The sequence below is a fragment of the Marmota monax genome, unplaced genomic scaffold (assembly GCF_021218885.2).
Source record: "Marmota monax isolate L192 unplaced genomic scaffold, Marmota_monax_Labrador192_F-V1.1 WCK01_AAM20220418_F8-fsc00096, whole genome shotgun sequence".
In the NCBI taxonomy this organism is placed as follows: domain Eukaryota; kingdom Metazoa; phylum Chordata; class Mammalia; order Rodentia; family Sciuridae; genus Marmota; species Marmota monax.
In genome coordinates this window covers 1,103,215-1,115,037 of record NW_026695236.1, presented here as the reverse complement: position 1 = coordinate 1,115,037, position 11,823 = coordinate 1,103,215, and positions in this window count along the sequence as shown.

Genomic DNA, 11,823 nt, shown 5'->3' with positions numbered 1-11,823 from the left:
CAATAAATGTCCTGGTAAATACTCTTAGCATTACTTCCAGTGCCACTAGAACTGTTATGACTACTGCTGCTCTTTCTACAATTGCTACTCTTTCTTTTATTCTTACTCTTTGTTATGATGATTATGATTATAGTAATGTTTATAATTAGCAAGGTACTATAGCTAGTGTAGAGTGCATATTATAATCCCCATTTTTTTACTCAAAGATTGGAAGAGGTTGAGTCAATTGCTCATAATCAAAAGGTTATTTGGGGAAAAAAAAGGTTATGAAGCCAAAATTCAAATCCAGATTTACTGATCTAAATGTTCATTCTTCCTTCCATACCATAATCTTTTTCATTTTGTTTTTGAGGGAGGGGAAGTCCAACCCAGAGCCTTGAATCTAGGGCCTCAAGCATGCTAGGCAAGCACTCTACCACTGAGCTATATCCCCAATCCCAATCATTTTCAATGAGAAGTATATGTTCCATGACTCTTTATTTTAAAAACAATGACATAGTACTTGTAGAACCTAGAGTTGTACATCTGAATTGCAGAAATGGGATTATGCACACTTCTGAAATTAACAAACTATACTGGCATCAAATATTTGACTAAAACCCCCAAAAAGCAAGGCATTTCCAGAGCCAACAAGAGCAGCTTGGCTCTTCATATTTTGAATTTTTGCCATTGTTTAAAACTATAAAGACAGAATGTAACATGTTAGAAGTAAAATGTCAGCCAATGTCCATAGTCAAAACTGGAAATTGCTTTATTTTTATAATGCTCAAAAATGATGATATGCAAACACTATGACCTATTAAATATATTGTTTGACTTTTTTCATATCAGTCATAAAATATGTAACAAGGTGTTTTAATTTTAAAATCACATTGATATCCTACAGGAGAAAATATCTCTTCTATAGTTATTTTCCAATGCTTGTAAATACCCTTAAGTATATTCTGTGCAAAGAATTGTACTGAAAATTAACACATTTTGTTTGTTCTTCTCCAGTTCATCATAAAATAATTTAATTTTGAATTGCAAGTTTTCAGAAAGAACAATGCATAGACACTCTGCCCCTCCAAAGCCAAACTTCTCATTGTTAGATCCAATCATGTTATCTGATATTTATCTGCACTGTCAAAATTTTAAAAACCTGTCACTCATACTGATTCTTAGGTTCTAAGGTCAGTTGTTCAGTTCTGGAGTTGAGTTTGTACAACACTGTGATGTTCTCTGCTAAACTCACACTTTGACTTTGTCCAGAATCCTGACACTACTTTGGGCAACCAAGCACACATCACATAGGAAAGCCAGTGGCATGCCAGTTTTCAATCCCCAGATCTCTACTTGATCTTCTTCTTCTGTAAGGTTCTATTTGAGAATATCTGTTGGTTTGTTTGTTTTCCTTATTCAATTCTACACCAGAACATGGTTGGAGCAACTTCTGACATGCTTTTGTTCTGTTCCTCCAGACCCTCTGATGGTTTTATTTACAAATCTACTATGTCACTTGGCATAGACTGGAGCCTGCCCTCAGCTAAAAACCATAAACATGGAGAAACTCATCATTTGCAGTTCCTTTCATCTGTGTGCTGAACACGTTCCAAAAGCTGCCTGCATTTGTTTGCTCTCCATTGCCTTCATGTAATTGAAGTTTCTTTTAGTGGGTTATTTTTTGTCCAGAGTTTATAACTTTCATCTGTAAGCCAATTAATCTGATAAGAGCTATTTTCCATGTCCTGAAAAAAAATCGCAACATAATGGTTTTAATTTTCACTCATTTTTTCATTAAATTTCTGACAATCTTTGTCAAATTTTTAAATCATTGATTGCATTACCTTAATGATTATCCATTTGAAGCATTTGATGACACTAACATAAAACTGTGAATTCTGCTTCTGAAATTGGAGCCCATGTTCAAACAGCTAGAGCTTCACTTTTCATACACACTCAGGAAAATTTGGAATTGAAATTTAATTAAGCTAATCTGGAATACTCATTTGATCTAAATGGAAAAGGATGCTTCACAGAGTGATATGCAAATGCCCTTCTACATCTTTTATTTTGGGTTTAATTATACATTACTGAGTAATAAATAACGCCCAAACTCAGTGCCTAGTGGCTTAAAACAACCAACTTGGTTTTGTTTGCTTTAGTTTTCATTTCCTAATTTCCTGGATCAGAAGTTAAATGCAAAACACAGCAGGGACAGCTTGAGTGTGCTCCATGCTATCTGGGAGCCAGGTGCTATGGATTGATCCTGTCTTCTCCTAATTCATTTTTTTTTTAAAGAAAGAGAGTGTGAGAGAGAGAGAGAGAATTTTTAATATTTATTTTTTAGTTATCGGCGGACACAACATCTTCGTTTGTATGTGGTGCTGAGGATGGAACCCAGGCTGCACGCATGCCAGGAGAGCGCGCTACCGCCTGAGCCATATCCCCAGCCCTCCTAATTCATTTTTTAAAGACCTAATCCCTAATGTGATATTGTTGTGAGATTGGGCCTCTGAGTCACAATTAGTTTTAAATGGGATCATGTTGGGAATAGTATCATCTTGATAGAGTTAATGCTCTTATAAGAGGAAACCAGGAAGTTTCCCTCCCCACCCCCCCTTGCCACTCTTCTCACCCCCAACTCTTTCTTTGTGAGGGCACAGAAGACAACCACTTGCCAGCCAGGAAGGAAGAGAGCATTAGAAATTGAAGGCTAGCCCACAATCTTGGTTTTCCCACCTTCACACCTATGAGAAATGAAGTTCTGTTGTTTAAACCACCATTCTGTGGTATGTTGTTATGACAGACCAAATAGATCAAGACACCAGATGTTGGTCTGTCTGTCTACAACTTTTCCTGTCTTTCTCATTTTCTTCCCTCCTTTTCTTAGTCTTTTCCTCCCTTCCTCCTTGCCTTCCCCTCTCTCTCCCTCTTTCTGTAGCTTTAAGTTTGATGATTTACGAGGTGGACTCTGGGCTTCAACTCAGGGCTTCCTGATTCAAAGAGACAGAAAGTACCTAACAGGTTTGTAAAGCATGAAGCCAGAAAATAATGTAGCATTATTTCCACTGTACTCTGTTGGTCTCAAATTCTGCTAGGACAAGGGAAGAAGTCACTCATATTCCCAAGGGAAGAGTATGAAAGAACTAGCAGCCATTCTAATCTACCTCAATCCACTTTTGAATCCAAATTATTTATGTCTTCCCCTGAAAACATACCTTCTCCCTCCTCAATCCCCCTAGATTCAAAAGAGATTATGGGACCTACTCATACTTTAGGCTCAGGGTCTCTTCAACTAAATCTAGTCCAAGTGCTGGAGATGAGGCAGATCAGGTGTCAGTTTTCTCATTATGAGAACTTCAGCTAAAAGAGAGACATCTGTTCCCCTATGCATTCAACACAAAATGGGTAGACAGCCAAAGGACTGTCAGAAGACACATTCCATTCAGTAAGAGAAAAGGAAGTCATATAGAAAAATGTAGTCTGTAACAATTCTGAAATCTAGCTTGTAAGTGCTGTCCATTGTTATGGAAAAGTGTGATTGCATTCCCTGGAAAAGATTCTTCAAGCCTCTTAGCTTTGCCATCTGGTTGTTTCCTTCTTGAGTCTTTCTTCTATCCCTATCAGAAATGGTCTGTAGTTGCAATTAAGCAGTTTTCCCAGCCTATTTCTTCAGGAAATTGGGTGTATAGAACCCACTTCTCATTTTGAACAGTTAATGATCTTCCTGCACCAGGATCATAATTTCTTTAAAATTTTAAAGATCTTGTGTATCAAATTTTAACATATTCCATTAGACAATAGGCCATACATAGCTCCTGAGCTCAACCTACCTGGGATCCATTCTCATGAGTTCTATGGTTTAACAATCAAGATCAAAAAGGCAAATTCTTGAGACACTAATAAAGGCCTTTATTGACTTGAAGAGTCAATAAAGTAATGTTTTATATTTTTTTGAGAACTTAATACATTGTTTTACAATGGCTGACTTTATTTTTAGCCTGACTCAATAATGTTTTACTTAGAGAAACTTTTGTTGACTAGAGGAAATCTTGCCCTAGACCATTTATGTATCTATTTATTTATTCATTCATTCATTTTTTTTTCGGTGCTGGAAATTGAACTCAGGGCATTGCACATACTAGACAAGCACTTGAAGTTCTTTTAATTTGTCTTAAATTTTGTTTGTAAACTAATAGCTTATTCTTTAGTTTATTTCCTGGATTATACTTATACTTTTTTTATAAGCAAGTTAGAGATGGGTGCTGGGATGTAGCTCACTGATACAGCACTTCCCTAGCATAAATGTGAATTTTGCCTGAAATCACCATAGCAAGATCCTTCACTTTAATGGGCATATTTCCTGTCTTTTAACCTACAACAGATGACAGTGTTGTAAAAATATAGACCATTGCATAACAAGAGGTTTCTCCTTAGTATCATATATTTTTCTTACTTTCCTTCAAGTTTTCCCTACTATTTCTTCAGTGTCTTCTCACCACCAGGTACCAAAGCCATGCTGTTAATTTTTGACATACCAGCAGCCCACCCCTAGGTTTATGATGCTGGTCTAATTAACTACTAACTTAAAGTATGTACTGATACTCTTTCAGGAGGTGTGCATCTTTCAATTTTCAATGATATCACTACTGTCCCATATTGGATGCTAAATGTTGACATATATTTCATATTAGTTAAAAACTCATCATTGGGCTGGGGTTGTGGCTCAGTGGTAGAGCACTTGCTTAGCATGTGTGAGGCCCTGGGTTAGATCATCAGCACTATATAAAAATAAATAAAATAAAGATATTGTGTGTGTTCATCTACAACTATTTTTTTTTAATTTAAAATCCTCATCACTAATTTTCTTGAGATATGAAATTTAATATTTATTTTCTTATTAAATATACATAAATACATAGTTTTATTCCCTGGATGCTAAAAGTATTTACTGCAAAATAAAAGAAACAAACCAAAAAAGAAAAGAAATAGATATTTGCACCATTTGACAAATGACAAAATCACTTATCAAGAGGTCTCAAACTACTCTTTATGTACTTACTCTTCTTATCTACTAAGAAAAATATGAATATTTTTCTTCATGTTAAAGACATAATGCCTTTGTTAGACATTAACTTTGTGCACCCCACTAAATTGATTCTGCTTCCTAATTATTGCCCAAGAATGACTCAAAGCAAATAACTCTAAAATGAAAACAATTACTTCTGAGAAATGTCATCTAATATTCATCTGGCCTCTAGCCAACAGTTCTATACAACTAACTGGTCAATCATTCAGATACCTTAGGGTCTTCTTCTCAACTTATTTATTTAGAAGAATTATTTAGAACTTACCATACTGAAATGGAAGTTATGTGGGTATTTTATTGTTGATTCATTAATTAAGGCTATAGTGGAGATTGTTGATTGTGGGCCAAGATGCATTCTTCTTTTCTTTCAAAGTAATAGAATACTAAACCAGGCAGATACTGTGCAGAAAAAAAAAAAATCTCTATTTCCTGCATATCTTGAAGCTGAGTGCAGCAAACAAAGTAAGTTCTAGTCAGTGAAATGTAACAGGAAGCATCTCAGAGTAGCTTTGGAGTGCTCTTTGCTCTCGCTTTTTCACCCCTTCCTGTACTGCCTGGAATAAGGATGCTGCCATGTTGCCCTATGCAATCAATGAGCATCATATGTGAAGGAAGGAACTTGGTCTCTACTAAAATTTTAAAGTGTTAGGAAAAATAAAAATAAAAGCAGTTTAATGTAAAGATAACAGCAATTTCACTTCCTTCACACTCTTTAGAAAAATTGCAAAAGATGTACTGTAAAATCATAGGGCGGAAACCTCAAAGAACATATGGGATCCAAGAATACTGCTAAGCTTGCAGTAGAGAAGACCAGGCCTCACTGGAGTAGAAAGACAGTGCACTGTAGAAAACACTGTCGTGTATAAGAGAGATTCCATATCTTTAGTAATATTAAGAAGATTGAAAGCTAAGTGATAGGGTGAAGCATTCACTAAAAATAAGTAAACAAATGAATCAATCTATGATTATCAAGAATTGAAAAGATGTAAGGGATTCCATGTGATTCTAGCAGCTACAACATTATTATTCTACTGGCAGAAGCTTAATGACATAGAATTTCATATATTACATTGCTTTCTCTATTGTGCTGCATATTACTTAGTTCTACAACAAACAACATTTGATTATATTTATTGGCTTTCAATTTTCACAACTAACATGGAGACAAATAATAGAAAATGAATTTTAGTTAAGGAAAAGTATAACTCTTTTCTTTACTCAGAATAGACAATCAATATACATTTCTGACAAAATTCTGGAGAGGGGAGTTAAGAAGAAAAAAAAATGACAGGATTATAGATGTGCTAATACAGCAGTCCCTTTTGTGTACAGGGCATGTTCCAAGAATCCTAGTGGATGCCTGAAATAACAAAGTACCAAACCCTATATGAACTTTTTCCTATATATACATAGTTATGATAAAGTTTAATTTATAAATAAGGCACAGTAATAAGAGTTTAATAATTATTAATAATAAAACTGAAAGACCATAATAACATGTTATAATAATGTTATTTATAACAGAGTCTTTTTATTTTTCATATTTTCCATCCAATATTTTTAGAACTTGGTGGACCACAAGTAACTAAAACTGTGGGCAGTAAAACTTTGGTAGCTAAAGAAATAGTTATAAACATTTTGTTAATCAAGATGACCTGCATGAGAGATAAAATTAATAATGCTTATAATTGTTTCTGGGGAGTGAGATTGGAGAGAAAAGGGAGAGTCTGTATGTTTTCATTATGTAATACTGAGCTTCCTTATACTATGTACCTTTATAATTTTCAAAAAGTAGAAAAATAAGGGCCAATTTTCTAATACTATTAGAATTATTAGTATTAAAGGCTGGCTATGTTCCTAAAATTTCAAACTCAGGCACAGGCAATGACTTTGTGGAATTTATCTCAATGAATTTCAACAAATATTGATTGAATTTCTCCTGTGCTATACCTATTCCATTTTCTCTTTAGATCTCTGCTAAATGTTCTTTTCTCCAATATCTTATTCCTAGATCCCTGGCTTAGATTCTATCTTCCTAATCTCTGTTCCCATGTTGTGTTTATTGTTTTTCCTTCTCTTCTAGACCACAAACTCTGTGAACGTAGGGACTAACACATTGCAGAACAGAACTGTATCTTCTTAAATAAGTATCAGATAAATCCAGAACTAAACTAGAGGGGTGGTTCAGAGGGTCAAAGGATTTTAGGGAAATAATCAAATGATATCATAAAGCTAAAAAAAAAAACATTTAAAAGTGTAGAAGTGTAATAGACATGCTGACAATCGTTACATGTGGTCTAAATGGCCATCTGTTTAGGATTCCCACACTGGGGAAATGTAAAAGGAAAACCAAAGAAGTTTTAGAAGATTTGAATCTTTATTTACAGTCTCTCTTCATGTTCACAATAATGCTGTTAGAAATGTAGAACAACTTTGATTTTGTAATAAAGACAACTTGGGTTTGAGAGCAGCTCAATAATTTGCCTTAGGTTATACAGAAAGAATGAGTCTGAATTTGAATTCATAACTACCTTCAAAGCCATATTACGGTGTCTCGGTCCGGGTCCTGCTGAGGGCAGGTCAGGACTCACCCATTGCTTGGGTTGCCTGGCAAGGGGAACGAAATGCTGCCATTAGCATAGGATACCAACATGGCAGAGATCTGATGTCAGCAGAAAGCGGTGGAGGAGAGATCTTCATCAATACCAGCGGTGACATAAGCAGTTGGTCTCCTGGTAAGGGGGGTGAGGCTCAGTCACCCGAGTCTCCTCAATTTGTCCTCGAGCCAGAGGGAAGGAGCCGGGCCGCCGCCAGCCCCCGGAGCAGGCCCAGCGGCTCGCCAGCGTGGTGACCGCGTGACCCCAATTGGAGAGGGGGCGGAGCGGAGCCGCCACCCAAACCCGCCAGGTGGGCAGACCCACGACCCAGTAGTACATGGGCGTGGTAGGAGGGGCAGGGCAGAGCCGCCCTTCGCGCTTGCAAGGTAAACAGACCTGTGACAGCCTGGCGGGTCAGGCCCAGTGGCCTGCCAGTGTGGTACACACGTCACCCCAACTCGAGTAGGGGCAGAGCAGATCCTTATCCCACGCCCGGATCAGGCCCTGCCAGTGTGGTGGTCACGTGACCCCAATTGGAGTGGGGGTGGAGCGGAACCGCCACCCGTGCCCGCAGGGTGAGCAGACCAGTGATCAACCTGCAGATCAGGCCCAGGGGTCCGCAGGCGTGGTAGGAGGGGCAGGGCAGATCCGCCGCCCGCGCCTTCAAGGTAGGCAGACCTACAACAGACCTGCGGATCAGGCCCAGGAGCCTGCCGGCGGGGTACAAATACCACCCTAATTGGAGTAGTGACAGAGCAGAGTCGCCTCCCTTGCCAGGAACAGACCCAGCATCCTGCAGGCGGGGTAGTCACGACACCCCAATTGGAGTAGGGGCAAAGCAGAGCCTCCACTCGTGCCCGAAAGGTGGGCAGATCTGCGACCGACCAGCAGGACAGGCCCAGTGGCCTGCTGGTACGACAGACACGTCACCCCAATTGGAGTAGGGGCAGAACAGAGCCGCCACCAGCTCCCAGAACAGGCCCAGTGACCTGCCGGCGTGGTAGCCACGACACCCCAATTGGAATAAGGAGAGAGCAGAGCCGCCGCCCGCACCTGCAGGAAAGATACGCAAGCAGTATGAAAAGACAAGGAAAGAAAGGACCACAAGCAATGCAGGTCAACGCAACTTTAGAAGAGGTAACAGCTGCAGCAGATGGAATGTCAGATAAAGAATTCAGGATATACATGCTTCAGATGATCTGGAGTATCAAGGAAGACATTAAACAGCAAAATCAGACAATGAAAGATCACTTCGACAACGAATTACGCAAACAAATCCAGGAAGCAAAGGATCAACTATACAGGGAGATAGAGGTTATAAAAAACAAGCAATCAGAAATCCTAGAAATGCAGGAAGCAATAAACCAACTTAAAAACTCAATGGAGAATACTACCAACAGAGTAGAACACTTAGAAGATAGAACATCAGACAATGAAGACAAAGTATTTCAACTGGAAAAGAACATAGACAGCTCAGCAAGACTGTTAAGAAACCATGAGCAGAACATCCAAGAAATATGGGATAACATTAAGAGACCAAACTTAAGAGTCATTGGGATACAGGAAGGTACAGAGCTCCAAACCAAAGGAATGAGCAGTCTATTCCATGAAATAATACAAGAAAACTTCCCAGACTTGAAGAATGAGACAGAATCCCAAATCCTAGAAGCCTACAGGACGCCGAATGTGCAAAATCATAAGAGATCCACACCTAGACACATTATAATGAAGATGCCCAACATACAGAATAAGGAGAGAATTTTAAAAGCTACAAGAGAAAGGAAGCAGATTACATTTAGGGGCAAGCCAATCAGGATAACAGCTGATCTTTCAACACAGACTCTGAAAGCTAGAAGATCCTGGAATAACATATTTCAAACACTGAAAGATAATGGGTTCCAACCAAGAATTGTGTATCCAGCGAAATTAAGCTTCAGGATGGAGAATGAAATTAAAACCTTCCACGATAAACAAAAGTTTAAAGAATTCGCAGCTAGAAAACCATCTCTTCAAAACATCCTAGCCAAAGTATTACAGGAAGAGGAAATGGAAAATAACAATGAAAACCAACAGTGGGAGGTAGGACAGTAAAGGGGGGGGGGAAACAATCAAAGAGGAAAACAAACAATGTTTAGTAACAGAAATAAACAAATATGGCTGGAAGAACAACCCATATCTCAATAATAACCCTAAATGTTAATGGCTTAAACTCACCAATTAAGAGACACAGGCTAGTAGAATGGATCACAAAACAAGACCCAACAATATGCTGCCTACAGGAGACGCATTTGATAGGAAAAGACATACATAGGCTGAAGGTGAAAGGTTGGGAAAAATCATATCACTCATATGGACTTCGGAAACAAGCAGGCGTGTCCATACTCATATCAAATAAAATAGATTTCAAGCCAAAGTTAATCAAAAGAGATAAAGAGGGACACTACATACTGCTTAAGGGAACCATACACCAACAAGACATAACAATCATAAATATTTATGCCCCAAACAATGGTGCAGCTATGTTCGTCAAACAAACTCTTCTCAAGTTCAAGAGTCTAATAGACCACCACACCATAATCATGGGAGACTTCAACACACCTCTCTCGCCACTGGACAGATCTTCCAAACAAAAGTTGAATAAGGAAACTATAGAACTCAATAACACTATTAATAACCTAGACCTAATTGACATATATAGAGTATACCACCCAACATCAAGCAGTTACACTTTTTTCTCAGCAGCACATGGATCCTTCTCAAAAATAGATCATATATTATGTCACAGGGCAACTCTTAGACAATATAAAGGAGTAGAGATATTACCATGCATCTTATCTGATCATAATGGAATGAAACTGAAAATCAACGATAAAAGAAGGAAGGAAAAAGCATACATCAATTGGAGAATGAACAATAGGTTACTGAATGATCAATGGGTTATAGAAGACATCAAGGAGGAAATTAAAAAATTCTTAGAGATAAATGAAAACACAGACACAACATATCGGAATCTATGGGACACATTAAAAGCAGTTCTAAGAGGAAAATTCATTGCTTGGAGTTCATTCCTTAAAAAAAGAAAAAACCAACAAATAAATGATCTCATACTTCATCTCAAAATCCTTGAAAAAGAAGAGCAAAACAACAGCAAAAGAAGTAGAAGGCAAGAAATAATTAAAATCAGAGCTGAAATTAATGAAATCGAAACAAAAGAAACAATTGAAAAAATTGACAAAACTAAAAGTTGGTTCTTTGAAAAAATAAACAAAATCGACAGACCCTTAGCGATTCTAGTGAAGAGAAGAAGAGAGAGAACTCAAATTACTAGCATACGGGATGAAAAAGGCAATATCACAAGAGACACTTCAGAAATACAGAAGATAATCAAAAACTATTTTGAATCCTTATACTCCAATAAATTAGAAGATAGTGAAGGCATAGATAAATTTCTTAAGTCATATGATCTGCCCAGATTGAGTCAGGAGGATATAGAAAACCTAAACAGACCAATATCAATTGAGGAGATAGAAGAAACCATCAAAAGACTACCAACTAAGAAAAGCCCAGGTCCCGATGGGTATACAGCAGAATTTTACAAAACCTTTAAAGAAGAACTAATACCAATACTTTTCAAGCTACTTCAGGAAATAGAAAAGGAGGGAGAACTTCCAAATTCATTCTATGAGGCCAACATCACCCTGATACCTAAACCAGACAAAGACACTTCAAAGAAAGAAAACTACAGACCAATATCTCTAATGAACCTAGATGCAAAAATCCTCAATAAAATTCTGGCGAATCGGATACAAAAACATATAAAAAAAATTGTACACCATGATCAAGTAGGATTCATCCCTGGGATGCAAGGCTGGTTCAATATACGGAAATCAATAAATGTTATTCACCACATCAATAGACTTAAAAATAAGAACCATATGATCATCTCGGTAGATGCGGAAAAAGCATTTGACAAAGTACAGCATCCCTTTATGTTCAAAACTCTAGAAAAACTAGGGATAACAGGAACATACCTCAATATTGTAAAAGCAATCTATGCTAAGCCTCAGGCTAGCATTATTCTGAATGGAGAAAAACTGAAGGCATTCCCTCTAAAATCTGGAACAAGACAGGGATGCCCTCTCTCTCCACTTCTCT